The sequence below is a fragment of the Pipra filicauda genome, unplaced genomic scaffold (genome assembly GCF_003945595.2).
Source record: "Pipra filicauda isolate LSUMZ 115617 unplaced genomic scaffold, ASM394559v2 scaffold506_size402828_pilon, whole genome shotgun sequence".
Classification (NCBI taxonomy): Eukaryota; Metazoa; Chordata; class Aves; order Passeriformes; family Pipridae; genus Pipra; species Pipra filicauda.
In genome coordinates this window covers 87,452-114,960 of record NW_024104650.1, presented here as the reverse complement: position 1 = coordinate 114,960, position 27,509 = coordinate 87,452, and the positions used below count along the sequence as shown (strand labels likewise).

At 48.8% G+C, this 27,509-nt stretch overlaps 1 protein-coding gene across 3 annotated transcripts in view; it reads right to left on the bottom strand.

Moving 5' to 3' along the window:
• FHL1 (four and a half LIM domains 1) overlaps positions 1-26,611 on the bottom strand; it is a 31,298-nt gene extending 4,687 nt beyond the window's left edge. For 2 of the 3 annotated variants that reach the window (XM_039386821.1, XM_039386822.1), the window contains exon 1: positions 26,500-26,611. The gene's annotated coding sequence lies outside the window, so the exon portion shown is untranslated. Of the gene's footprint in view, positions 1-26,351; positions 26,402-26,499 lie in introns of those variants that run through there. The other variant, XM_039386820.1, reaches the window with a different exon arrangement.
• Positions 26,612-27,509: the final 898 nt, after the last annotated feature.

The window sequence follows — 27,509 nt, the reverse complement described above, 5'->3', positions numbered from 1 at the left end:
TTCCTTCTTCCCAAGCTCAACTTAAATCCTGATTCCTCTACCATCTCCCTCCAGCAGCTCAGAGGGATGGGGAAGGGGGACAATGATCAGTTCATCACAGTTTGTCTGCCCCTCCTTCCTTCTCATACTCTCCCTGCTCCTGCGTGGGGTCCCTCCAGCAGTTTTCCACAAACTTCTGCAACATGAATCATTCCCATGGGCTGCAGTTCCTCACAAACTGCTCCAGCATGTGTCCCTTCCACAGGGTGCAGTCCTTCAGAAACAGGTTGCTCACTCAGGGAGCACAGCTGCTTTTGAGTCCCACACCAGCCTTTCCCCATCACATTCTTAACAGGAAGGACGCTAGACTGTTGTATTTACATATTTCACATCAAGCAAGGGTAATGACACCTAATCACTCCCCGAGAGTCCCTTAGTTCACTACTGCAGGCCTCAGTGAGGCCCTGGCTGAGGCACTACATCAGCTGTGTGCAGAAATCACCACCAAACGAGCAGAGCGGAATAGTTTCCATGTTTCCAGCCTGAACCCTCAGCCAGCTGCAGCCCTCCAAGGCCTTTTGTGCTGGATAGTTGTGCAGCTTCCAGCTGCCTCTTTTCACCAGGCTTTCACATATAAAATCATAAGGGAAAAAAAACAAACAGGAAAATATCTCCCTGCATGGAAAGATGCTTCTTCAGTTCATGCCAGCAAGGCTCTGCCAAGGCCCATGGCCAGGGATCCAGCACATCCACGGGTGTGGGGGCTCTTGACCAGAAGATTTTCCACTTTGGCCAGAGGTGCATACTCATACTTTCTCCCCAGACACCCATCCCATCCTGCACACCCAGCCTCAGCCTCCCAAACCACTCCTGCTAAAAGCTCCCTCCATTTCCATACACTCTTCCTCAGCAGAAGTCATCATCACTTGTGTGAGGGGACTGCAAGGGCTCTGGCAGGGTTCAGAGAATCCTGGAGTGGTTTGGGTTTGAAGGGACCTTAAAGATCATCAATTTCCAAACCCCCTGCCATGGGCAGGAATGCCACTCACTAGATCAGGTTGCTCAAAGCCCCATCCAAGCTGGCCTGGAACAATTCCAGGGGTGGGGCATAAGGGTTACACAAGCCTGTGGAGCGGCAGGGAAGGCAGCTCCATCCCGGCTCGTTCTCCCACAGCCCCAGCTCTGCAGAGCTCTGTTTCCCTTCATGGCCAACACCCTGGGACACAGCCCTGAACATTCTGCACCATCAGCAACTGGATGGGAGTTATGGCCGTGGTCTGGCAATGGGGGCTGCCAAGAGGAAGCGTCCTCTTTTCCTGATGGAGCAGCAGTGCCAGCACAGAGCAAGGAAGGAGAGGACATGTTCAGGCCATACAAACTGCTGCTGCCTCCATTGCGTGGCCTCACCTCGGAACATCCACTCGGCCCTGGAGTTTTTGGGGGTGCTTTGGTGCCTGTTCCTGACAGAGCTCATTGGTACAACTGGTGCTCATTCCAGCCATGCTGCTCCAAGCCTCAGCACAGTGTCTGTAAACTGAAATAGGGTTTGGGGGTTTTGGGGCGTAGAGAGGGTGTGTCGCTCCTAGCTGTGCCCTCACAGCAAGGAAGGGTCAGCGGGACCCTGTCGGGCTCATCCTCAGCCCTAGAATGCCGTTGGGTCTGCCCTGTTACACCTTCAGGACCTGTTCACACAGATTTTCATGGACACTTGCCCACCCCAGTAATTCCAGATTCGCCACCAACTGCAGGGCCCAACCTCACTGGCTGGGCACACATCCAACCCACCAGGTCCTGACCAGGGCCCAGCCTGGTTCATGAGTCCTGGAGACGTGGGGAAGCTGCAGCAGAGCTAAAGGCTGTGTTTACACCCTTTTCCTTCCCCTAAAACTAACAGAGGCAGGCTGGAGGCTGAGCTGGCAGGAACTGCACTCTGCGGGGGAACCAAGGTCTGGAAATGCCACCTTGCCAAGGCCAGGGGATGGCCATGTCCTGCTGACAACTACCCCAAGGTAGTTCAAGCAAATGAAACAAATAAACAGCTGGGAAACATGGAAACTATGTGAGCCACCGCCAGCTCTGCAGAGCTTTAGCAAGCAGGTGGGTTTAATTCGGAAGAAATGCAATTGCATGGAGTCCACAGCAAACATTCCCCATCTCAGGTTTAGGGTTGCTTTCAACCAGAACACATGATCTTAAAAGTATGGCTCAGGGAGTAACATAATCCTGTGCTCCCATGTAATGCATCACGCGCTAATGTGAGGCACATTTATCACGGCAGCTTTGGAGTTACAGACAAATTCACACTGGGCCTGGCCTGGCTCCTGGAGCTGGGCTGTGCTTGCAGCCAGACCAGCATCTGCCTGCCTCGTGCCACCTCACCGACCAGAAAGCCCCCCTCATACATAGGCATTTACTTCCAGTTTTTCCAGGAGCTTTCTACCCTCAGCAGTATCATTCCTGATCTAGACCCAGGGAAGGCACCTCTGTCCCCTTGCCTGCACTGAGGATGCCCCAAGCACATTCTCACAGCAAGCATGCTGCCTGCTCATGGGCTCTGCTCACCTGGGCTTATGTCCAGAGTCCATGTCAGCCAGACCACCTCCTACAACCCTCCCACAGGAGCAGCCCATCCAGGGGCTGGTGCACAAGAGCCCCAAAAGCCACCAGTGTGTGGCAGAACAGGGCCCCAGGCCAGTTGCAGATGTGCTGGGACCACCAGGTCATTCTCCCAAAGTGGAGCAAACGTTAGTGGACTCTTCAGAGCTCAGTTTCATTTAGTATCCTACAGCTGCTCCCCTCAGACCTCTTGTCCCCTCTCACAGAAGGTAAACAGAGCAGATATTTCTTGTGCTCTGTATAAAAATAATTACATCTTCTAAAGCCTGGTTGGCAGCAGGTCATGCTTTTGGAGTTGTTTATCTACTTAATAACCTGTTCACCCTCCAGCTGCATCCGGTCTCCACAGCTTAACTTTCCAGAGTTTCCAGGTATATTAATCCTGGCCTATCTTTACTGTCTGAAAAATAGGCAAGTCATGAAACTAAGGACACACTGGGTATATGGAAAAATCATTACTTCCTTGGAGCCTTTATGTTAGTGCCCACTGTCTTGCTTCCCCATGTAAGTGGTACAGCAGCTGTTGAGCACACAGTGGAGATTCACAACTGTGGATTAACAACTGTGGATTAACAACTATGCTACAGCAACACAAAATTCGGGGCTCAGAGTAAGCACTCACCAAACTAACCACTAGACTCCAAAGCACTGAACCCTTGTGCTTCTTTTCACAGTGCTGTGCTTAAAATAAGATCAGTAATGCAGCTGGTTGAGCTTGGGAGTTATTTGAACGCAGTTTCTTTGGCTGTACTTTTACACCAAATTACAGCAACTCCGAGTTGACAGCCTGGTCAAGCGTCTCTTGTTTGGCTCCAGGAGAATAATGTACCCTGAGGACATCTACTAATCCAAACCCCATTTCAGCTTGTCACTGAGGCCACAGAATGGGATTTAGAAAACATAAGAAAAGTACGGACAGACTGGAGGATGTTCTGCTGGAGAGGAACAAGTGAAAAGAGACAGCACAGGTGGCAGGGGAGAGGGGTACATGCCCATCCTTAAATAGCCTAGAGGACCCCCATGAAGAATAAGAGATAAAGAAAAATATAGCAATACTTCCAGAAACTAATCCCCCTCTAAGCAAGGTGTCCCTGTCCCACCAGCCCTGGCAGGGTGCTGTCTAAATGTAGCTCCCTGATGGATTTGGCTACAGCTCAAGGGCAGATGGCCAGGCCAGTGGCCTTCTCAAGTATCAGGGTATTTGGCACAAAGATCCACTAGAACACAACCCTAACATTTACCTGACCACAGAGGTGCCAGTTAGTCACTTGTCCCCTGGGAGCATCTTCTGCTTTTCAAAAGCTGCTCCTCAGCCCTTGGGCAACCATGACTTCCACCCTCCAGAGATCTCAAACATCTGGGGCCTGTTGGCTGCCACACACCTCAAGTCATCCTGACACTGTGTGGTGGAGCTGTCGCAGGGCTGTGTCAGGCTCAGTGTCAGGGCTGTCTGCACCCTGCAACATGGTGAGGTTGGGATGGAGAGGGTACAGACCCAAGAAGTGCCATCCTACAAAAGCTACTGCATTCATACAACCCCCTGCCTCTCCCTGGGTTTCTGTCTCCCCTCGCCCCAGGGCTGGTTCATCCCGATTCAGTTATATTCCCAGAGCAACATTGTAGTGGTTTGCACAGCAAACAAAACCAAAGCATTCAGCAAAGGGAGCTGAAGCACAGCTGATAAGCAAAGCACTTAGCACAGGATATGTGTTAATGTCTCTGGGGAGTATGTTTAAATGTGATAAACTACCCAGGAAGAACTTCAAGTGTGGTCTCTAAAAACAACAAGAGAAATTGTACTTATACTTTACAGATTATTCTGTCACTTAAGGAAGAAGATGAGGTTGAAGTTGTTAACCCTGTGCCCTACCCGCAGTTGCATACAGAAGAAAAAGAGTAATTGCTTTTTGACTCTCCGTCAGTTTTATTTTTCTCAGCAGACTGAGTACACAGCCCCCACACTGCCAGGATTGGCTACACCCGCCTGTTCTAGTTCAGTCCTGGCATCCCCTGCTCTGTCACCTGAGTTACCATTCTCAGCATTCCTCTGTGCAATGTTGCATGGTTTGCTATAAATACCAGGGAAACCCTTAAAGAAAGGGTCCTGTTAATCCGAAATGCAAAGCGACACTCAGGACTGGCACACTGCCTTGGACAACAAGCGTTTGCAAAGCCAAAGGAAAGAAAGAAGGAAAGAAAACTCTTGCAGGTTATTTTTGCTGGGAGGGCTGGCAGTACTGAGTGGAGAACTCTGCTCTCCCGTTGCCAGGCTGGGGGCACGTGCGACTCTCGTACTCTATAATTCAAAAATTAGCCTGTTGATAAAATGGAAGCTTCTTTATTTAGAACAAGAACAGCTCCAAGTTCCTCAGGCGGTGGCCAAAAACATTCCCTACGGTCCTATTGCCACCATGTCTGAGCACATCCCAATCATTATTAAATCTTCACAGTTCCCCAGGGAAGTAAGGATGTGCTATTTATTAGAAACCACTGCTCCAGCCCTGCAAACACTTCCCCCAGGGATTGCTTTGGCACTCAATACAGGGCTCAGCTAAGGCTAACAAGGCACAGCTGCCTCAAGTAAGGCTGAGTACTTAGGCAGAGTTTAAGCAGCGAAGTCCAAACCTTTCCAAAGTAACCAAATCAGCTAACACAAGAATCCTGTTCAGCAACTAACTCTGTGGCTGCATTAAGCCTTTCAGATTCTTCAGTTGTGTTCCCAGCTACGCAGAGATCTGCCCCCACCTCAACAGCTGGATGCCCTTCTCATGCCCGAGTGCCCTTGGGAGCCAAATGTGAGCTTCCTCCTGCTATGGAGGAGTCACCCCACCCCCAGAGCAGGCACTATGGTACCCCTGCAACTCTCCCCAGGACTGGGGCTCCCTGTGGAGTGCCAGAGTGGTCGCTGTCCTCCAACCACAGCTTCTGCTCAGAAGACACTTGAGCATTTTGCATCACAGCACATCAAGTCTGTGAGTCCTTGTCCCAGGGAACACCCCCTGAGGAAGGTGAGAAAGAAAACAAAGGTATAGCTGGGAAGATATTGAAAGGATGCTACATTAGACAATCTTGTGGACTGAAGTTAAAAAATAAGTGTTATCTTACATCAAATTATAACACAGAAGTCAAATTTTACTCAGAAAGGCACCTTGCACAATGTACATCTTCATCACACAAGCAAATCCGAAGCAGTTACAGGCTGTGCAAGCAGCCTCGTGCTTATGCCCTGTCCTGGGAGGCACAGCACAAAGTTGAGCTTTGCTGTGCCTTTCCTCCCCAGTTCTGAGGAGGCTCTATGTTCCCAAGTCTCACAAGCACTCCTGGCTCCCAGGGGGCAGCAGCTCACTTTGGTGCCCATGGCAGCTGCACCCCAAATCTCTCCCCAAGCACGTCCACCCTTTGATCTCAAGAGATGCAGTGGCACTGCCATCGTCATTGTGGTGTAGGGCTGTAAATGCATGTTGGACACACACAAAAACAGCTTCTAAGAGTCAGATAGACTTTTAAAAATCCCAAAGAGCTTCCGATTGTCTTCAGCTGGAGGGCTAGAGGAGATTAGTTGGGATGGGAAGACACCACACATCTGCATGTCGTGGGGACATGCAAAACATGGTCTCAAGGTTCCTGTCAGTGTTAATGGGAAGGAGAAGTTCACATTTTCCTATCACTGGCGAGTCAGCCCATCTGATGTACAAGACAAACACAGAGAAGGGGGAGCAATCACAAAACCACCAGAGCAGAGCAAACCCTCTGGGGTTTACACATGGTCTCCCCTCAGCTCTGGGTTCCCTGCTCACCACAATAAGCTTGCTGTGAGAAGGAGCATTGTTCCCCATTGTCACCAAGTCTTATTCAAATAGCAGCTGAGCCTCAGCCTTCCCACAGCAGCACTTACCAGGAGCAGATACAGTAGCACTTACCATCCAATGCATTTTACAAAATAAACGAGGCCACCACCACCCCCCTGCTCCCAGCACCAGTCGCCCCACGCTAGTTATCAGCCCATTTGCCATCAGGAGTTACAGCTGCAGATTGCTGAGGCTTCAGACTGAATTCAAAAGAGTTATTTCTCTGGTGCAGGAGACTGTCAGCAAAACCTTCCTCCCCATCTACCAGGCATATTCCCACAACGCCTGGCAGCACGTCTGCTTTACCTGTGTGCCTGTGGAAAGCCATGACTAAGCAGCCCAAAGTCAGCAGCAGCCCCTCAGGTAATGGAGTTCACAGTCTCTTGGCTGATAAGGAGCAGCCCCATTTGATAACATACATTTAAACGGAGGCTATTAATACGGACGGGACTCCTACCAGATGTCCACTCCCCTCCCCAGAGATCACAACCTTAATCCCCCTGGAAAATTCTTACCATTTTAGGTGATCCAAGGGAGAAGAATAGGATCCTGAGACCTCTAGGTCTCTGTAGGCAACATTCAAATACCTGCCCAGCTACTCAGCACCCAAATTAGTCCCAAAGGCAGAGTGTGCCTCAGGAACTTGACCCCATGCTAGTACTATTTGGCCTTGGCTTTAGAGTGAGATTGTGTCTCAACAGTCCCAAGCTAAATTACAGACCCAACGTTAATGCTGCTGTGCCATTGCTGAAGGGAAGAGGGAGATTCCAGTCCCATGGGGACTGAAGGGGCTGCAGTCCCAGGAACCAGCAAGAGACTGTCCTTTGGATGTAGGACCATGGAAGGATGTGGGTTGTAGCCCTGGGAACTCAGCTGACAGCCCACAGAAGTACCAGCAGATAAATTCATGGTGGGTTGGACTTGCTTTCAACACGAAGGTCATGCTGAAGTTTTACTGCCAGTAAAACTACCGTGCTTGGTCCTCCCCCAGCTTTCACCCTGAGGAAGCTCAAGGCATTAACTCTTCAAAGTGAGTGAGTCTCTGAACAGCAGCACTTAGAAAGCTGGCTTTCATGATATGGGGCTTCTCTAGCATCTAACATGACTTTAGAGGGCACCGGTTCACGTCTCTGTCCTCTCCATTAGGTGCCCACAAAGCTCCCTAGAAAATCCCAGCTCCATGGCTCCAACCAACCTATTTCCACCCAAGTGATGGCAGGGTGGAGGCAGCTCTGGCTCGGGGTTCACTCCCATGGGGACACCCAGGCAGCAGCAGCTCCACAGCCCCAAACTCACTCTGGGTTATGCAATTGGTGTCGGCGCACGGTCAGGGCCGGGGGCCAGGGCCGCCCAGCTGCTAATCCTGCCTCACCCCTGACGCGCTGCACGGCCGTGGGAAAGTCAGTCAACCTCCCTGACAGCCACTGGGAAGAGCCAATGTTTATCATTCCTTCCAGGGAGCCCATCGTGGTGGTGTCTGGCCTCTGAACAGCAGCCCTGCTACAGCCAGGAGCATCTCTGCGTCCCACTTGCAGAGGTCCCAAGAGCTCCTCAGCCACGCATGTCACCTGGGCCTTCACACCCATCTTAGGGCCCCCCCATGTAGCACATGCACAAGGTCAGCATCTCACCAGCATCCCAACACCTCCAAGTTTCCAACATGGCCTGGAAAAGGCCACACTTGACAGCCTGCCATCCCAAAAGAGCACAGCATGGATCCACTCATGTAGCAGATTGAGGCTGGGAAACACACTAAGATACTAATGCACTGAAACACTTTGGCAGAGAAAAACCCAATGTTATTCTGCCCCAGCTCATCTATAAACTCCAGCAAATTGTTTGCATAATTCAGATGGTAACAGGAACCCTAACAACTGGTATTTTCCTGTGCTAATCTTGCTGCGTGCAGTGTAATATTTACAGACATGAGTTCATTTTTGGCAATGCACGTAGAGTTTACTCCATTAACTATTCTCATTCCTTTCTAGTTCCCTACACAAAGCTCTGGCACCCTCTCACCAGGCAGTCATTTCCTACTTCCCCCAGAATACCCTGGCATTTCAATTAGAAACCTTTGCTCTCCATCCTAAAAGATGGAACAGCATTGCTGTGTGATGCCAGCAGCTGCCACACCCACCCAGAGGCAGCTGCAATCAGCAGTGGTTTGGCAGCACTGCAGAGGGGTGTGGAGGGCAGGGGTGGACGCTTGGCCATCACAGTGTTTCATGTGCACAAACACACGTGAGTTTGCAGCACCACAACAGGTTTGGGCTAGAGGAGGTGGGATGGAGAAAGCTTGGCCAGGAAACAGGAGGAAGACACAGCCCTGCTGATGCCCATGAAGCTTCACCATGAAACTGTCTGGCACACTCACTCTGGTGATTCTCCAGAGCAGTCTATGACAAAAAGGCCACTTTGTTTGAATTTGTGGCCTCCTGGTCCAACACAGCAGGAATAGACTGGGGATCAACTCCAACAGCTGCTCTTGGTTTCTTGGCTGGTCTGAGCCATATGAGCTTGGACAATTCCCAGCTCTTCCCAGGCCCCTCTTCCTCCACAAGTGAATAAACACACCAGTGGTGCAGTGTATAGCAGAGGTGCCAAGGAGGGACATTGTTGTCCTCTGAAACATGACAGAGAGCAGATATCTCCAGGAAGGAGAGGGTGCCTCAGAACAAGGTGTGCCAGCCCTGTCTGAGCCCTTCTCTGTGAGCCAGGCACATGCACCCACCCTGAGAGAAGAGTGGTACAAATACATCAGTGAGTACACAGCAGGGTATGTAGGCTTGGGATGTTATGTTTTTAATGTTAAACCTGTCCTGTAGGCTTTCCAGGGAGCTGCCCTGGATACCCTGATCCCACCACATGGGTCCAACTGCAAAGCAGCATGGCTGGGGCATAATGTCATCCACTCAGATAAACAAATGATTCACATTGTGATTTCCAGAGTATTTTCTTGCCCTAAGAATCCTGCCAGAAAAGGTCTGGGCCTCTCAGCTTGCTCACACACATCCTGCTGTCACTCAACAGGCAGAAAGTCCTAAATAGAGCAGTTATAACCCAGGCATTGATGAACTATTTAGTCACCATCATCAAAGAAAGCAGCAGTAAATACCAGCAGCAGACACCTGTCCACCCCTTAAGATAACGCTGTACCTTCTCCTTCCACACACACTGCTAGCAGTGCACAGCACACCTGCACAGAAAAGCACACTGTCCCTTCACCAGGCTCCCCATAAAATGAGAGTCCCACATTGCTCCCTACCCTTCCTGTCCCTACCCTTACCCTGGACTCACTCCAGCTGGAGGCTGTGCAGGAATAGCACAGGACCAGCACAGTCCCATTGGCCAGGGCTGCACCAGGCAGGCGAGGGTTGGCACCCCACATCCAGGTTTCTACAAACACTTCTTTCTTTTCAAGTAACAGCACAGCAGATTTTTTTTTCCCATTTTAAATCTCTCAGATTGCATGCATGTGTTCTCTCACAGAAGAGACAGCAGCCCCCAGTACCACAGAAATTCTGCGCAAGTTTGGGACCAGGACTGCCACCTGGGACTGATTCAGCTCTCCAAGCACTCAGTATCCAACATGCTTTCTTCTCCCAGCACTGGCAGAAGGCACTGCAGAGCAGTCAGGGGATGGCCCCTGGTCTGCTCCAACCAGGATTACACCTGAAACAAAATGAGGAGTTTCCACCTAGTCCTTTCAAGCAGCCAGTCCAGTTCAAAACTGGACAGTTTTTCTTTGAAGTATCCCAAAAATGCAGAACTCTCAAGCACAGCTCAGTTCCCGTGTTCCACGTACAAGGATGTGCCTCCGCACCCCTGAAGCTTCCCACACTCACAGGAACACAAGGCAGAGACACTCGAGTCCACACAGGATGTAGTCACATCCAGAGCTAAACCAGCAAGGAAATCACTGCAGTGACAGAAGGGATGAACACACCAGCCACCAGGTGAGCCCTGTGCCCTCAGGGAACCAGCTCCAGAGGGGACAGTAGAGAAGGAAACAGGGCAACACGTGGCACAGGAACACAGGGTGGTTTTCATTCTTTCATGCTGAACTCCAGCTCACAGCTGGGTCAGACCAGTGTGCTGAGCCTTTCAGTGCCAAGGGAAGCTTTTAGGATCAGCTGTAGAGGCAGGCATAGAGGATCTGGGAATAGATTTATAAGGAAGCGAACGCAGACTGGGCAACCCTTAATGAACTCAGATATAGTGAGAATAGAAACAAAAGGGGGAAAAGAAGGCAAGATAAGAAGAGATAAAAAATAGGAATGAGAGTGAAGCAACAGACAGGAAATAATGCTTAAGAGATAATGGAACTGGAAATAAAAGCATCTGAAAAAAAGCAAAACCAGGAAGAGATATAAACCAAGTTTTTTTCCATCTGCCTCGATCCACAGGCTGGACTGTTTCCAGGACTATTCCCGTGGCAGCTCCAAATTTATTTCTCTGCTACCATCTGCTCTGTGGCTCCCCTACACACACGCTCCTGACTGGCACTTCTTCCCATCACCTGTTGCTGACATGGCAGACCTCTCAGTGCTGCTGAAAGCCAAGTGACTGAGGCCTGGGGGGAGTGTCTGCACATAAATCAGGAGCTGCTTTGTAGTCCCGAAGCTTTGTTCAGCTCCTGTTCCCTGTCCTGGCTATTGCAGGATTGGAGAACAGAAGCCACAGTGCAGTGGGACTCAGGCACCAAACAACCCCATGGCAGCAGCACCAGGACACAGAGGCTCCAGAGAGCACTGCGGTGAGGAGAGGCTGCAGAAGCTTTAGGTGCTGTGCAAGGCTGGCTTTGAATCAACTGCACGAGAAAGTCCATTTCCCCCATCCCTGCTCCCTCCTCCCTGTGCCTCTTTCATGTGTTACAGATAAGATGCCAAGACTGTATCTTCCAGCAGCAAGGACACTGAGTGCCTGATGTAGTCCCAACAGTTAGGATTTAGACATTCAGTACAAGCTCAAAAAGGGATAGTCCCAAAAGGCTGAAGATTTTTTTAAAATCTCTTAGAAAGCTAAATGTATTAGTCTTAAATGCACTCAGTTAAACCTGAGCTGTGTTTCTCTTCCTAGCTCTGTCTCCCATGTCCTTCTGCCTCAACTCATGCTGCAGAGGGGAGCTGTGAGTGTGCAGACAGCAGACTGGGAGGCTCAGCAGGCTGCCCACAGCCCCCTTGACAAACTGCAAGGTGAAAACAGCAGGTCTGAATGTGCCCATGAATATCAGCCAACCCTAAGGGGACACGATTTCCTTCGTTCCTCTCAGGAGAAAGATCCACATATACTGCCAAGACTGGTCTAATTCATCTGCCTTTAAGAGTATCAAGCCCAAAACTAAGCTAAAAAGCTTCAAATACTGCATTTACATCTTTCCCCCCAGCAGCCCTGGAGCTGGGTCGTGCACAGACCCACCCAGCAGTGCTGTGGCCAGGCTGTGATGCTTCTCTGTCACCAACAGCACTTCCACCAGGTGATGTGGTCCTGGGAAGAGCCCTGGGACCAAACAGGCTGCACCACAACTTGGTTGTTCCCTAACTTATTGCCCCAAAACTTCACACTTAGGACAGAGAAGCTCCTTAGGGCAATCTTGGCCAACTTTGGGTCTCTTTTTTTTCACATTTAGACACACTCACATGCAGGAGGAACGACCAGTGGAGTCAAAAGTGAGGCAAACATTTGCCAGTCTCAGTTTTCCCCTCATGGCTTAGCCCTGGCTTCAGAGCAGAGCAAAGTAACTTAAGTCCCTGTCAAATAAATACCACACTGATCTCAGGCAGGCAGCATGGCAGTCTTTCCAGGACAGATGAGGTGTGATGAACAGGCACAGCAATATAATCCTACCATACCCACACAATAAGTGCTCATGTCAGGACTTCACTGAGCAGTTACTGGGCCATCACTGAAATAATATTTCACAGCCTCCATTCTGCTCTCTGCACTTTTAATTGCTCTCAATTACTTCTCATGGGCAGCCTGGCTGAGCGATGCTGTGCTCCAGTGAAGTTAAACAGCTCACTGTGGAGCGCACGGAAGGAAGTTCAGCTGTTAGTTTGCATCACTCCTTGGAAGCTGGGTCATTCCCTGGAAACCTACCCACTAGGAGTCAGAAATTAGCAGCTACCCAGACATCAGTTACAACACACATGCTCTCCAGCATCCCCCCATGGGTTTGCAGTAGCTCTGACACCCTCCCCTGACACCCTGGTCAACAGGATCTGGCAGCAAGGAAAACTTGCAAGGAGAGTTCTGCAGGCAATGCCCAAACTCTGCCTCTGAAGGTTGGGAATGCTTTCTGTGTGATGTCTCCTAGCACAACATCATGTTCCTGGGAAGCTGCTGGGCAGATAGTTCTGCAGACCTCCATCCTCTGCCCCCACAGGACAGTGGCCAAGCCAAAACCCCACACCAGCAGGGCTCTGCAGGACTGAGGAGCCTTGGTGTTACCTGTTTCAGAGCTTGACTGTCAGGGGAGAAGACAGGGCTGTTTGTGGATGGACTGTGATGCTGGCAAAACATCCTCCAGAAATTCAGCACGTGAGAGACACTGAGGATAGAAAACTTCAGCTCAGGTGTTCAGAGAAGGCTAAAGCAAAGCCCTCAGAAAAGGGCTGGGCAGAAGCACATTTCCCGGCTAAAGGTGAGGAAAGGCCATCGCTTCAGTGAGGACGTGCCTTTCCAAGCATTGGCATGCCAGTTGGGAAGACCCCCTGGCATCCAGCACACCATCAAAGCACTGCCCGAACTTGGCACAGGCCCTAGGCCATGCCCTCAGCACTGATTTAGAGCTGACAGAGCCAGCCCTGCCCATGGGTTTAGCAGGAGAACCAGCCCATTACCCTGGGCAGTCACCTCAAGCAAGATTAGCATTTGGCTGCCTGCACCTTCAGTTATTAGCCAGAACTTGTGGCTGAAAGGACCAAATCCCCCTTGTTATGTGGCCATTTTAAAAATAACCTTTCCCAAATCCCCACAGTGCATAACCCTGTGTCTGTCTCAGCTCCAAGAGCTGAAGGAGATCAGCTTGCAGGGCTGACGGGTATTTTTGGGCAGTCTGACTAATTGTCAGGACATATGCTGAGCATTCTTTACAAGGAAAAACAAAGCTGCAAGGTCTCCTCCAGTGAGGCCTAAGGGGCCAGATTAGTCACAAGAGCTATTTTCATAAACCTCTGCTTTGAGAATGTTTGATTTAATTTCCAGCTTCAGATAAGTGCATTTTAAAATGAGAGAAGGGCTCAACATCCTTGCACCCCAACACTCACAATGAGGGCTCAGCCAGGCTGGCAGGCTGGGCCATGTCCAGCCCTGCACCAGCAAGGGCAGGAGAAGTGGAAACCCTTCACCTTGGAGTGGCTTCAGATTCACAACTGTTTCTTTGGCACCACATCACACGGGGACTCGCTGGCCATGCCAGGGCACATGCTCCAGGACAATCCGGGGACATGCTCAGGGCAGTCTGGGGACGTGCTCCAGGTCACCCAGCAGGGCAGGTGAGGAGGCACCTGCTCACTTGTAAGATGGAGCCTGGCACACCTTCTAAGACACCTCACTCAGGTCCTGCATTTTCACACTTTTCCTCTTCCAAAACAGATACCGTTTAACCTTCCCCTTTGCCCAGACTTAGCTGGTTGATTTTAATGACCATTCACATTAACATCTTGCAAATCAGCTCATCAAGCCTCCTGTAACAGCCCTGTTCATTCAGTGGCCACGCATCACACTGCTCAGCCAGGCTCTTTGCCTCTCTTCTTCCACAGGGAAGCTGGAGCCCATGCCAGACTGGGAGACCGCTTGCACTGATCCTACTGAACTTGCCATGGCTGGTCTTTCCCAAACTGACCTCCAAGAGACTCAGGTAAAACCAGAGAAGTCAGCCAGACATCCCTAAAAGCCTGAAGCCCTGATAAAGGAGTATTTTGCCAGCTGTGTCCCTCTTCCTCCCTCCACACTCAATAGCAAGAACTCCCAGCTCAGCAGCTCCAGAGCCTCAATGCCCTGCAGCCCAATGTGAAGTGCTCCTCAGAGACCACATGCCATGGTCAGCTGGTTCTTGTAAGTTCATTTACACCAAAAAAGAAGAATTTATTCTAAAAGCAACCTGTTTTCAGTGTGTTTCTTTGTTTTAGTACCTTGCTGCTTCTCCTCTGAAGGGCACCTTTCACCAATCTGAGCACCTCAGCAGCACTCCACTCACATGCCAGTTTAAGTCAGCACTCACCCAGCTCATTTTCTCTACAGTACTAAAACCGCAAATAAAGAATCATAGAATATCCTGAGTTGGAAGGGACTCACAAGATCATCAAGTCCAAGTCTGTCTCTGCACAGGATAGCCCCAAGAACCACACCCTGTGCCTGAGAGTGTCATCCAAAAGCTCCTTGAGCTCTGTCAGGCTTGGTGTTGTTACCACTGCCCTGGGGATCCTGTTCCAGCACCAAATCGCCCTCTGGGTGAAAAATATTTTCCTAATATCTAAACCACCCTGACACAGCTTCAGGCCGCTCCCTTGGGTCCTGTCACTGGTCACTAGAGAGAAGAGATCAGTACCTGTCCCTCCTCTTCCCCTCCTGAGGAAGTTGTGGACTGCGATGCAGTGTCCCCTCAGTCTCATCTTTGGTGTGCAGCACCTCCACAGCATCCCGGGGCACAGAAGCCAGAGCAGCCCATGTTTCCCCACCACTGTGCTCTCCCTTTCAGTCCAGAAGCTGTTTAGGATGCTTTGAGTCCCACTGTTGTCTCATCCCATGCTGCTGACCCACACACTTGTTCTTTTCCCTTCTTCTGGTGTATACCAACCCCTGCTTTTCTCATTCAGCAGACACACTGCACCAGAAGCACACACATCTCAGGATGACAAGAGGTCTCCAAAGTCTCCAACAATGCCTTCTCTACATTTTTCCCCCTGAGCTGCACAGCAATTTCTACTGAGGATAAGTGTTGTCAATTCAATTTCTAATAATGGCATTAAAATGTATGAGCCAGTTCTCTGGAGCCAGGGATAATATTTTCAAAGTGCCTGTAAGGCAATGTAAATTTCATAAAGTGATAAGGATCCCGAGTCTCCCTGGAAATCATGTCAGATCAGAGCTGGGTAAGGACTACCCTGGAAAGCATTCCTTGTGGGGCCGCTTAGAAAACACAGCTTCAAATGTAAAAAAAGGAACAAATATCTTAAAGTCTTTCATCAGGGTTAGGGTTCAACTTCAGCCAAAACCAGAGTGTCCCAGCCCAGAATGGCTTTCAGAGCCCTGCCCTGGTTTGTGGCATCCCTGTTGTCATTATCTGCAGGATGGAGACTGTTTTAGAGAGGGAGGCAGGCGAATTCTCCTTCCCCAGCACACTCCCATTCTAGTTTCTGGGTAATCTGGCAAAATTTGAGTTCCTTTAATGTCTTGGAAATGTTAAGTTCAGTAGACTAATACTTGGTAGGAGACAGGGCCAAAGCAGGGTGGGGAGGAGAGGTTACTTAAACTGCTAAATTTAATTTGCCTGTCATTTGCTGAAATGGCAAAATCCTTCATCCCCCACCTCCCCAGGGCCAGGCCAAGGCATTCAGAGGCAAGAGAAGGTTCCCTCTCCTCTCCCGTGCTCCTCCAAGGCTCTCATAGCAGCACTGCACGTTACAGCATTTCTATCAGTGCTGACTCCTGGAGCGATGGGCAAAGTCTCTGGGCTGGTACATTCATTAAACACAAACTTTGGAATAAGAAAAGTGGGATACTTAGAAGAGTGCTTGCTTTTAAACATAGAAATAAACCAACTGGAGTTGGTGGAAGCACTTATGTGTTTGATTAAGCCTTCCCCTGCTCTGTGGTTGGATCCAGGCCTAAAAAATTATTTTGCTTTCTTTTTCAAGTAGCAACGAGACAATAAATTCAGAGACAACAAGTAATACAGTCTGCAAAGAGAAACAGCCCTTCTCTGTACAACCACTGCAAGCTGTCCAACTGCTGTCCAAATCCAGCTATTAGAGGATGGGCTCTGTGTGACAGAAAAGCAGTGCTAATTGCACACAAATGCCAAACAAAACTGTCAAAAAGCTAAAGCAGATGTGAAACAGTGGTTTGCTTTCTTTTAAAACCAGCTTGTGCAACTACTTTGCATGAGAGCCCAGAAGCACCCATGTCCCTCTGGGAATACGGCAGAACAACGGGGGAAGGGTGAGGTTTCCAAATCGTCAAGGACTTTTCCTGCAATAGCAAGGGCTCTGCTGTCCCTTTGATAGAGTTACACCTCTTGAGCCAAATTCTCTTCTCAACTGTGCTAGAGCAAGCCTGGTAGCAAGCCTTGCCTTCTTTGTGGCAGTGTTGAGCAAGGTTAGGCTCAGTCCTGGCCAAGTCCGGGATCTGCAAAGCACAGCAATAGGTTTACTTGTCCACAGACAGACCTGCAGGGATGCCTGTCCTCTCCCAAATGTTAATGTTCACTGCTGCACCCCCAGGAAAGAGGTGACACAAAGGACCATCAAACACTTCATGCAAACAATTCACATTTAGACAAATGATGTCTTGTCTTCAAAGAGTTGCTGAAAGCAGAAGATAAAAGGCTGCAGTGGCATGTGTAGGTTTGTTTGTTTAGCATCATGTCCAGCTCAGTGATGGGTTGTTCAGAGGGCACAGTGACCAGGGCACAAGTCTGTGCTATGCAGCAGGGTCAAACCCAGGCACACCACTGAGAGCACTGCCCACTCTGCCAGTATAAAAGGCCTTTATACTTTCATGAAACCTTTCCCTAAAGCTGACGGCTGAATGCAGTGGTGGCTCTGACAGAGCTGCCCATGATGCTGAGGGACTTGGGCATACCACCAAAGCATTTCCCACATGGCTCCAGAAAAGAGTTGGAAAAAATCCACCCACAGTCCTGACAGGGACTTGCAAAAAGACATAATTTTACAGATCACTCCATGCTTGTAAAATTATAATAAAAGACTTCCAAAATACCCCTGCTGAAACCGATCTCTTTTATAGATGCAACCTTCATCCCTTGGTCCAGAAAGCCACGAGATTAATCTAAAAAAGGATTATGTTTTTGCATCATGTGAGGAGGTTCACAGATTACATTTCAGGGGCTCAGCTTTTGTTCGCATTTGTGCTGTTGGTAATCGATACCTGTTTCAGTCACTGGTAACTACATCTTAAAAGATTTGGTGAAATCCATCAGTGGGCCCCTGGCAAGGGGCTCATGCATTGCTTCATCAAGACAGCTGCCAGGTGATGTTCTGATGTATTTCTACATAATATCATGTATTGATAATTCACCAATGGAGAACAACACCCAAGAAAAGGAAGCAGCAGAGACCACTGCCACCCCTTTGTCAGCCTCCCCACTGCAGCACCCTAGTATAGGGAGACAGGCAGTACTTCCTCCTACAGACAGACCTTTTTAGTTAAAAATTTTATTAGTTCAGAAAATTGCATGCAAGTACATCTGGAAACATCTCTGCCTTAGCAGAGAAAGGTGCAGGATGCTATGGGAGCCCTGCCTGGGCTGCCAAAGAGGTCAAGTGCAGCACAGCCTCCTTGTCCTGCCTTTCCCATTGGCACAGCGAGAGCCCCCTCCAATCCCAACCTCAATCACCCCCGTCTCAGCTCTACAGGAGAGAGCAGGAAAGACATCTCTGCTTGCAGCAGCTGCTCCCACAGTGCCTGCTGTGCTCGGGCAGGAGGTGACTCCTAAAGTCCAGTCCTGATCTTCTTAAACTGGGGACACTTAAAGGTGAAATAATGGCAGAGATGAATTCTCAAGCTCCTGCCCCAGGTATGCTGCGGAAGAGGGTGAGGTTTTCCCAAGTCCTTGTTCCAGCACCTGGAGCAGCAGCAGAGCAGAGGCTCTGCCCGTCACTACACCTGCATAACCAGCTGTTCAGAACCAGCCCTTATCTACAAGTCAAGCATTTCAGTTTTCCCTACAATCCTTTCACAGGGAGAGGTTTCCAGGATGAGGGAGATGGCAGAGGCCATCTCCCTTGCAGCATTTTAACCCATTACCAGGGCTCTCCAGCCCACAGTCCCACAAGGAATGTCATTGCCATACTTCCAGGAATTGTAAAAGCCCAGGCTCAGCAGCCAGCCTCACGCACCATCCCCTGCACGACCTCATTTACAAGGCAAAAGCTCTTTGGCAAAACAGCTCACACAGCATCCAAATGCCGGTGGAGCAGACAGCATTCCTGGCGCTGGCTCCCTTTCCATCCGGCTGCTCCGGCTCAGGCACCGACGCTGCTCCAAGGATGAGCTCATCGCTATTTCAGGTTGAATTTGCACTTGGCAATCTCCCTGGTAACCAAAACAAGTTACTCGTTGGTTTATAAGAGATTTATTGTTTGCTTGTTTCAGTGTCTAGTGGAGTACACAAGGGAGTTTCACCACATTACAGCACCGACCCCGGCGGGCGGGAAGAGCAGGGAGGGCAGGACGGGATTTACAGGCAGTGCTGCGGAGATGGACTGTGTTAGCACTGCGGGGCAGAGAGAAAGCTGCCTTTGGGCTGACCCCAGAGACATGAAACTGAGAAAAGGAGGTGTGAGGCATGGCTTTCACTCACACACACCACAGGTGACCCTGTATGGCAACCCCCTTCCACCCCAAACACCAGACAAGTGTTGTAGGCTCCTCCAGCACATCGGGGTAACCACAGGGATGCTGTTTGCAATCCTCTCCAGCCAAAAATCAAAATATCTTTCCCCAAAACAGATCTCGGGAGGGTCTGACACTGGCATATCCACTAACACCAGCTATCATCAGCTTCGTTTCACATATCAGGACTCTGAGAGCACAGGACAGTTATAGGACTTGCTGCCTGTTTATGCTCTTGGGCAGGAACTTCCTCCAGTTCATCACCACAGACACCAGCAGAAAGGGCACTGAGAAGCCAGTAAAGCTGGACTAACCCCAAGGTATTTTCCTGCTCTGATATGCAACCTGCAGAATGCTTGAAAGAGATCAGCAGGCTCCATTTTCCTGTCACACCCACACCTGTGCCAAGATACAGCCCAGAAATTGCCCAAATCCTGTTTTACATTTAATGAAGGGCTTGGTTGGATACTTTTTTTTTTTTTTTTTTTTTTTTGCTGAGTGTGTTTTTGCAAGAAAGAAGAATTCTGCCCCAACCAGCTCAATCCAGTAAATTGAAATGTTGGTCAAGATAGACAATCTGTGACTAAGCTCCCAGTCCAGCCTTCTGAAAGGAAAGCAGGCAGGTTTCCCCCCCACCCACTGCAAGAACCCACCACAGAGACAGATCCAGAGTCAGAGTTTCCACCTTTGGCTCTAAATCATCATGGAGATAACAGCATAAGAGAGAAGGGAATAATACAGCAAGGGCTGGACAACATGCTCAGGCATCCAGCAAAGCAAATCCAGACAGAATTTAACAAATGTGCATCCTCACTGAATGCCTTTGTGCTGCTGTGAGGTGAACATGGGCTGCTCTCCCGTCCTGCTCCCATTCTGCCATCCTGGCTGTTTCCAGAGGCAGGACTGAAATATGTTATACATCAAGTGGAATCTACCTGGCAGGCTGTCCCTGGGGAAGAGTGACTGACTTTCAACGGGCAGAGCAAGGGTAGACAGGAAACTGTATTTGCATGTGTTGAATGAAATATACAGCTCTGTACATTTTTAAAGTGAGATGGGATCAGGGACAGAAAGAAATTCTTGCACCCTGGACTGCTCATTGCTGCCTCTCCTCTGGTACTGTCAGAAGCAAGATCTATGTCAGGACAATGCTTAGAGATCACCAGGGAATCTCTAAGTGGAAGAAAAGCAGTAGGAATAACTCAGTCTCTGAATGAGGACCACACACCCATGTTCTGGAGGTGCTGTCTGTGTTTGCATTCCCTCCAACCACTGACTGCCCTGCGGTTATAGCTGTGTAGAAGAGTAGGACGTGGTGCCAGGTCCTCGGGATGCTCCCAGGATCCTAACAATGCCCCCATGGGCTCTTCATCTGAACAGGCATCAGCCAGAAACTCATCAAACCCATCCACTGAATTAGGAAAGTCATGCTAGAAAAATCTCTGTAGCACACAGCAGCAGCAGCAGTGTGAGTGTACACAGCTGTCCCAGGGCAGCAGTTTCCTGGGATGCTGGCAGCCCTGGGGATGACACACCTACAGGGAATTTGAAAGAGCTCTTTTCTGCGTTGGTGCAATGAGAAGACAGGAAAACCAAGAGGCACAGAACGAAGTGGAAAAGGCTCAACGGTCCAAAAACGAGACGATAAGACAGAAGCTGGAAAGGGAGGCAGGCAGTGCCTCAGAAGTGACTAATTCCAAACCTTTGCTCCAGTGTTTATTATAGAAAAGAACAGATAAGGAAGGCGGCTGATGGTAACAACTGCCAGGGGCAGCCAGGCCCAAGGTAAACAAAAAGCAAATGCCTTGGGAGCAGCCTGCCAAGTCCAGATAGTTCCCACAACTTGGGGCATTTCTTTAAAAGAAAGGACATTGTTTTCTCCCATCTCAGCATCCTCTGAGCACTGGGAGAGCTAGGGAGCTATATTCAGGGAAGTGTCATAGTTAAGGGGATCTTTGGTCAGAGACCACTGGAAGCACATGAAAACTCAATATTCTCAAATGAAGGCTCTGAGGAAGAGCTGGGAGCCAATTCCCTACAGGAAAGTCAATAGCAACCACTGTGGGCTGGACCAGCCATGGCTTTAGTGAGATAAACCATTTTTATTTTTCCTAGCACAGGAAGAAAGGCATGTCCAGCACCCTGGTTTATAAAACAGAGTTTTGGAGAACTGATTGGATTTTTTTGCTCTGTCCAAGCAAAACAGTGGACAGCAATTCTTGCTCTGACAGAAGCTCTGAACTTCTCTGCAGCCACTATGCTTGTGTAACACAAGAACCCTCACACACTGAGGCAGCTGCTTCTGTGCTAAAGGTAGTTTGAAGCAAAATAGGTCAATTATAGATCCCTGTTCCAACTGTGCCTCCATGCAGGAGTCTTTTGGCATATCAAGCACATGCAATTGCTTGTGAAGAGGGGTCTCTTAAACCCATCATTTCGGTAGACAGACACCACACAGCCATTATTTGATTTGAAGCTCCCTCGTATGTCAAAGCATCATAAAGCATGAAGGTCTCTGATGTCTGGAAGACAACTGGGAGGATTTTCCAGGAGGGAAAACTTTACTACTTTGTCTTTTTTATCTGTTTTTCCTGTTCTTCCTCCCCATCTACCTCACAGTAGAGACATGAGAACGGGCTCATTTCACTGTAACTCTGCAGTTCAACAAGTAAACTGGCTCTAAAACATTTAGATCCAAATTATTAAATCTCAAGCTGTACCTGTTAGGCAGCCTATTGTGAAGCAGATTTTAGTCTCCTCTTTTCCACCCTGCTCACTGGGGTCACCTCAAGGAACCAAAAAAATTAGGCACATTTGTGGAACAATTAGGTCTCCTGAATACACCAGTCCGAAGTCAAATGGTTTTGAATTTCCTGTTTACAAAAATAATGCAATTCTGTAACAGCATCCAAACCAAAATTGTAACTCTGCCTTAAAGTTTCCAGTCAGGCACACAGCAAAATAGCAGCCCTCCCACCCTGGGATGCAGCTTCATCACTGCCAGGAATCCTGCCCTAGCTCTCCAAATCCTTCCAGGATACTCTTTAGCTCAGCCCTTTTTGAAAAAGTGCTTCCTCAGGACCCTGTCTAACCCATTCCAGCATGGCTATAATGCAATGTTTGCCCTATTTTTGATTATCTCCAAAGCCCTAAATGTAATTTTAGCCCTGTCTTGCCATAGGACACAAACCCTATTTCCCATCCCTTCAGAGGGAGATGAAAAAGCTGGAGAAGCATAAGAGCATCCATCCAGCCATTTTTTTCCCAGACTACACCACAATCTCTTGCTCTGACAGTGGGAATTTGCTCTGTAAGGAATCTTGACACCACACGTGCCTGAATCACTCTGGAAGTATCAAGGGCCAAATCCTGCTTCAGTGCTTGCTGCAGGGATGCACAGGGAGGGTGAACACTGCTCTGCCAAGGGCTTTTCTGTGGCTTTCCATACAGCACCTTGGAGCAGAGAAAGCCTTTGCAGGAAATACTTTGAGCAGCCAATTTCTGATCGAAGATTTTTGGCTACGGGCTTGGGGAGGGTGAACATGTATGTACAGCACCTACATCCCCTGAGAATGAGGGTAAGAGAGTGAGACAGGCCTGTGTTTTCCTGCTATCCTTCCCCTCTTTGCACCCTGCCAGTTTTGCAGGGCTCAGCAGCACCCACCCATGGGCTCCCCACCAGCATCCAGATCTTGTTTTAGCCTGACTTTGTGACTGCCTCCAGACACCCTTTCCCTGCACTGAGCAACTCCTAATCCTTCATTAAGGGACTTTATTTCACCAATTTACACATTGTATTTTTGCTGAATCTGCAGGACTTCAGACGCAGGCAGAGGCTTAGCAGAGAGAAATGTTCATCACACACCAGCCTCAGCCCCTCAGCTCTGATTCATTCCCACAGAAGCCACTTGCAGGGATATCCCCAGAGCTGGCTCTGGGCTGCTCATCTACAAAAAAAAACCAGTCGAAGCACGTCAGGGAGTGGAACATTCTGGGCTATATCCTGTCTCTGAAACCCAGGGAAGCCCTAGTGCCTTTGGTCCTACACCCAGCCAAGTGGCTGCAAACAGGGTTTTTACCGGACTCAAATATAAAAGAACTGAAGCCAGAACATGTGGCACAGTCCTTCTTAAACCACACTGCAGAAGTGGAAGCATGCATTTATCTAAAGAGGATTTAATTCTTTAGAGTTCCAGTGTCTCAAGAGCCATCTGCTTAAAACTCCTCTCCAAACAGGGCATCTAAATGAAATATGAGGTCTCTTTCTTCCTCCCACACTCCCTCTGCCAGAATCAGGCATGGCACGACTGATCTCAGACATTTCTGCTTTGTAACTTTCCCTGTCTGCATATTCTATAATAGAGAAATGAAATAAAAAGAGATCCCAGTGAATCAAGCTGAAGTATTTTGACTTACAATGTATTTTTTACTATAAAACCACAGGTCCATTCCGGGAAGGTTTATTGTATAGACGTGATTTCCATTATCTTTTCAAGCAAAAGTGAGTCCACACAGCTCAAGTTACAGAATAGAATCTGAAATCCCAGCTTTGCTACCTTTGCACTCCTCCATGCAGAGCACAAGGTGACAGTGGCTGGGGACCACGAGGGTGACAGGCAGGCACCGGCTGCTTGGCTCAGCCCTCCTCACATCTGCATTCAGGGTGACCCCTGAGGAAGCCTGGCACCAGCCAGACAGGACTTGCCCACTGCTCTCCAGGGACCTGCTCTGATTTAGGTGCAATCAAATCAAAACCAACCAAAAGCCTGAGCAAACTCTGCATGTTGCTGGTGGGGAGGCTTTTCTTGCCGCATTTATTGCCACTGGGACTTCAGGGCTAAGCAGCACCACAACAAGGGAAACACTAAACACAGGCTGGACTGGATTGTCTCATCAGCAAAGATCAGAGGAATTTTCCACCTCAATCCCCCAGTGCAGCCACCGGATGAAGAGTAAACTTACAGGAACATAATTCACACAGGCTACTGCTGAGGGCACAGTATTATTCCTGGCTCACATCATTAGTTGTCTCCACTGAAGCACTAGAAATTTCAGCCATGTCCCAGAGGAGGCCATGAAGATGCTCCAAGGGCTGGAGCACCTCTCCTATGGAGACAGGCTGAGAGAGTCAGGATTGTTCACTCGGAAAAGAGAAAGCACTGAGGAGACCTTTTTTCAGCCTTTCAATACTAAAAGTGGGCTTATAAGAAAGAGGAAGACAGGCTTTTTAGCATGGACTGTTGTGATAGGACAAGGTGGAAAGGTTTTGAACCGAAGGAGGGTAGATTTAGACTAGATATAAAGGAGGAGCTTTTTTATACTGTCAAAACTGGTAAAACACTGGCACTGCTTGCCCAGGCAGGTGGTAGATGCCCCATCCCTGGGACTGTTCAAGGCCTGATCTAGTTGAAGATGTCCCTGCTCATGGCAGTTTGGGTGGACTAGATGGTCTTTAAAGGTCCTTTCCAACCCAAACTATTCTATGATACAAGAGGAAGTTGTATCTTGGGGGCAAGGAGGGCAGTTCCTTAAAGTTTTTTTTTTATATCTTAGTGCAAAGGGTGTGGACTGCAAGTCATATTCATGTCATATGGATTTAGATTACAGATAAAGTGCACCCTACAGCATCATTCCCCTATTCATGAATGTGACAGGACTCCCACCAGTTGCTTTGTACCATATGCCTGGATTTTCCATTCATGGTACAGTTCGATGGAAAGGCTGCTTCTGAAATAAAGGCCAGCCAAGATGGGCTGGAGAGTGTTTATTTCCAAGTGTTTGAGTACCCTAAACGTTGCCTCCTTTTGAACAGCTGCCATTATTTACGTTCAGGCAGAGAATTATACCAGCATACACAGAGACAAGCCATCATTCACAGCAGGGAATAACTTGTGTTAGAAACAGTTCAAGAGCCCAATCCTAAAAACCTCCCCCAGCCAAAATTCCCTAAGAGCAGTGCAAGTCAGAAGCCAGCTGTGGAACACCAGCCCTGGACTTGTTCCTCAGAGCCACAGTCAAAAATCTCAGCAATAATTTTCTGTTGCACTGAGGTCTTGAGGTGTTTGGGCTGGGCTTTTTCTTGCTCTTGTGGTGTTAGCTCTGAAACAGCTACCCACATTTTTCTAGCAGGTATTAGTCAAGAAGGAATTTTTATAGACTGAGCTCCTCAAGGAGAAATTACAAACTGGTTTGTATTCAAGAATGCTGTACTTGGGGGAAAAAAAAAGGGTGTTGTCACTGAAGTGAACTATGTGGGTGCTTTTATCATTACAAAAGAAAGTTGAAGTTTTAAAGCCATATTTGGTTGCTGGATCAACTATTTGCTTCGTACATCATGGCTTAAGAATTTAATCAGCTTCCTTTAGGAAGTTTTTTTGTTGTTATTTTTAAAAAACACTCTTCCTCTCAAAACAGGGTAAAAGACTAATCCGTAGGTGGATTGTTTTAATAACTTTCCCGATTCCAAAATGTGCTAGATTTCAGTGGTTTAAAAAGCAGCCATATCCCTTTCTAAACCACAAACTGGTTCCTGCTTACACAACATGAACTGGGCTGAAGTCACACACATTAACTTATCATTTCCAATTACTGAAGAAAAGATTAATAATAGAAACACCCATCTTGCAAATGCATGAATATGTCAACAGGTGAATATAGTTTCAGTCATGCAAGTGACTCCCCAAATCTAGATGGATACAAGGGTGCAGTGTTTGTATAAAGATAAAGGTGTTTGCATTCCCATGGGGACTGCTGCAGAAACTCAGCAACTGCCTGATATTCCATAATACAGAATGAAAGAGGAAAATATGATAATTATGAGGTAAAAGCTTTCATTTCCATATTCCCCAACTCTGTTACTGCCAGCCTGCTCCCAGGACTGTTACTTACATCACCTGAGAGCCCACAAAACAGCCGCTGCTTTAGCTGTTTCCTCCCCAGCTGTCATTAAAAGCTTCAAACAGGCACATTGATCACCTGCTCGGGAAAGCACAGAGCTGACAGCTCTTACGCATCTCGGTACCACTGCAAACTGTCCCTGAACATCAGCTCAGCTTAGAAGCAAAGGAAAAAGTTGAATTTATACCCCAGTGTCTGCCTGAACTTTCAAAACCACCACCTTCCAGGAGAGAATACGCATATCAGAAAAAGAGGGTGCACGAGAAATCAGAAGCAAGAATTTAGATAAATCCCATTTCCAAAACACCCCGTAGAACAGGCAGTTTCTAAGGTTAACTCAGTGGTCCAAGAAGAAACCGCTTGCCAGAGAGTGTTTCAGAAGTAGGTTACACACCCACAGACTTCCCATTCCCCATCCCTGCTCTCACAAACCCTTCTCTAGCAGAACAGTCACAAGGCAGAGAAAAGACCAGCACAAGCCCTGAAATTCGAAGATCTGCGAGGCGTGGGATGCTGAAACGCTCCCTGCCTTGCTCAGCGAGACGATGCTCGAGAGGGAGAGGGGGAGGCACGTTCTTACTGGCTGCCGGAGAGCCTGGGAGCTGCTGCGGGGCGGCTGCTGCCGGGAGGAGGGAAGGGATGGACCGAGCTCTGCGAGCGTCTGTGGGACGGATACGGGAGCGCTTTGGTCCAGGGCTGTGCCTCCAGCCTCGCTAGGCTGGGGTGTCCAGCGGGACAGCCGCTGCTTTCCCACTTATAGCTGGGAGGTGCATGGCAAAAAAAAAAAAAGTTAGTCCAGCCCATAGCACCGATCCTGCTTGGGAAGAAGATGGAGGGGGGGAAATAGCCTGCTCCTCCCAGGGTTACCGCACCATCCATGGGGGGAAAACCCCAACCAAGCCATGGCACTTGGCCGGCATAGCTGTTCCCTGCTTCCCCTCAGCAGCGCAGCACTGTTATCGGACCCGTGGGACTCTCCTGGCTGGGCAAAGCCCCATATCCTTAAAGTGTCAGCAGCCACACTCCAGGCTGTTTCACAGTGGAAAATGTGGCACAAAAACTTTGTTTGCAGGAGGATGTGTCCCCAGCCTCCCATCCTGTCCCAGCGACCCTCTCTCAAAGTTAAAGCTTTTCCTGGAAGCTTAGTTAAAATATGGGTCACCTTTAGGTTCACAGGCAGAGTTTCCAGGACAGCAAACAAACAGGAGGGATGCAGTTGAAGTGAGTAGCCTGCAGGGAGGGAAGGGACTCAACTGAAGAGAGCACGTAAAAAAATTATACCAAAAGAGGAACGTTTTCTTCAAAACAGAGATGAGAAAAAATACTGTCAGGTAGCAAGTCATTCCTATTCTTAATAAATCTGTCTGTTTGTGCTGCAACACACCAGACAAATCTGACAATCCCATCAGTTTTCTCCCTTTCTCCATCTCTCATCCATTTTTTTGTTCTGCTGTCTCTTCCAAGTTTCTCCCCCTTTCTTTCATTTTTCTGCTACTGGATACAGTGTCAAACAAGTAACTAAGTTTGTTTTTTAAAAGGAGGTGCTTGTTTGGAGCTCTTGCTCTACAAACAGGCTTTTGTGGTGCCTTG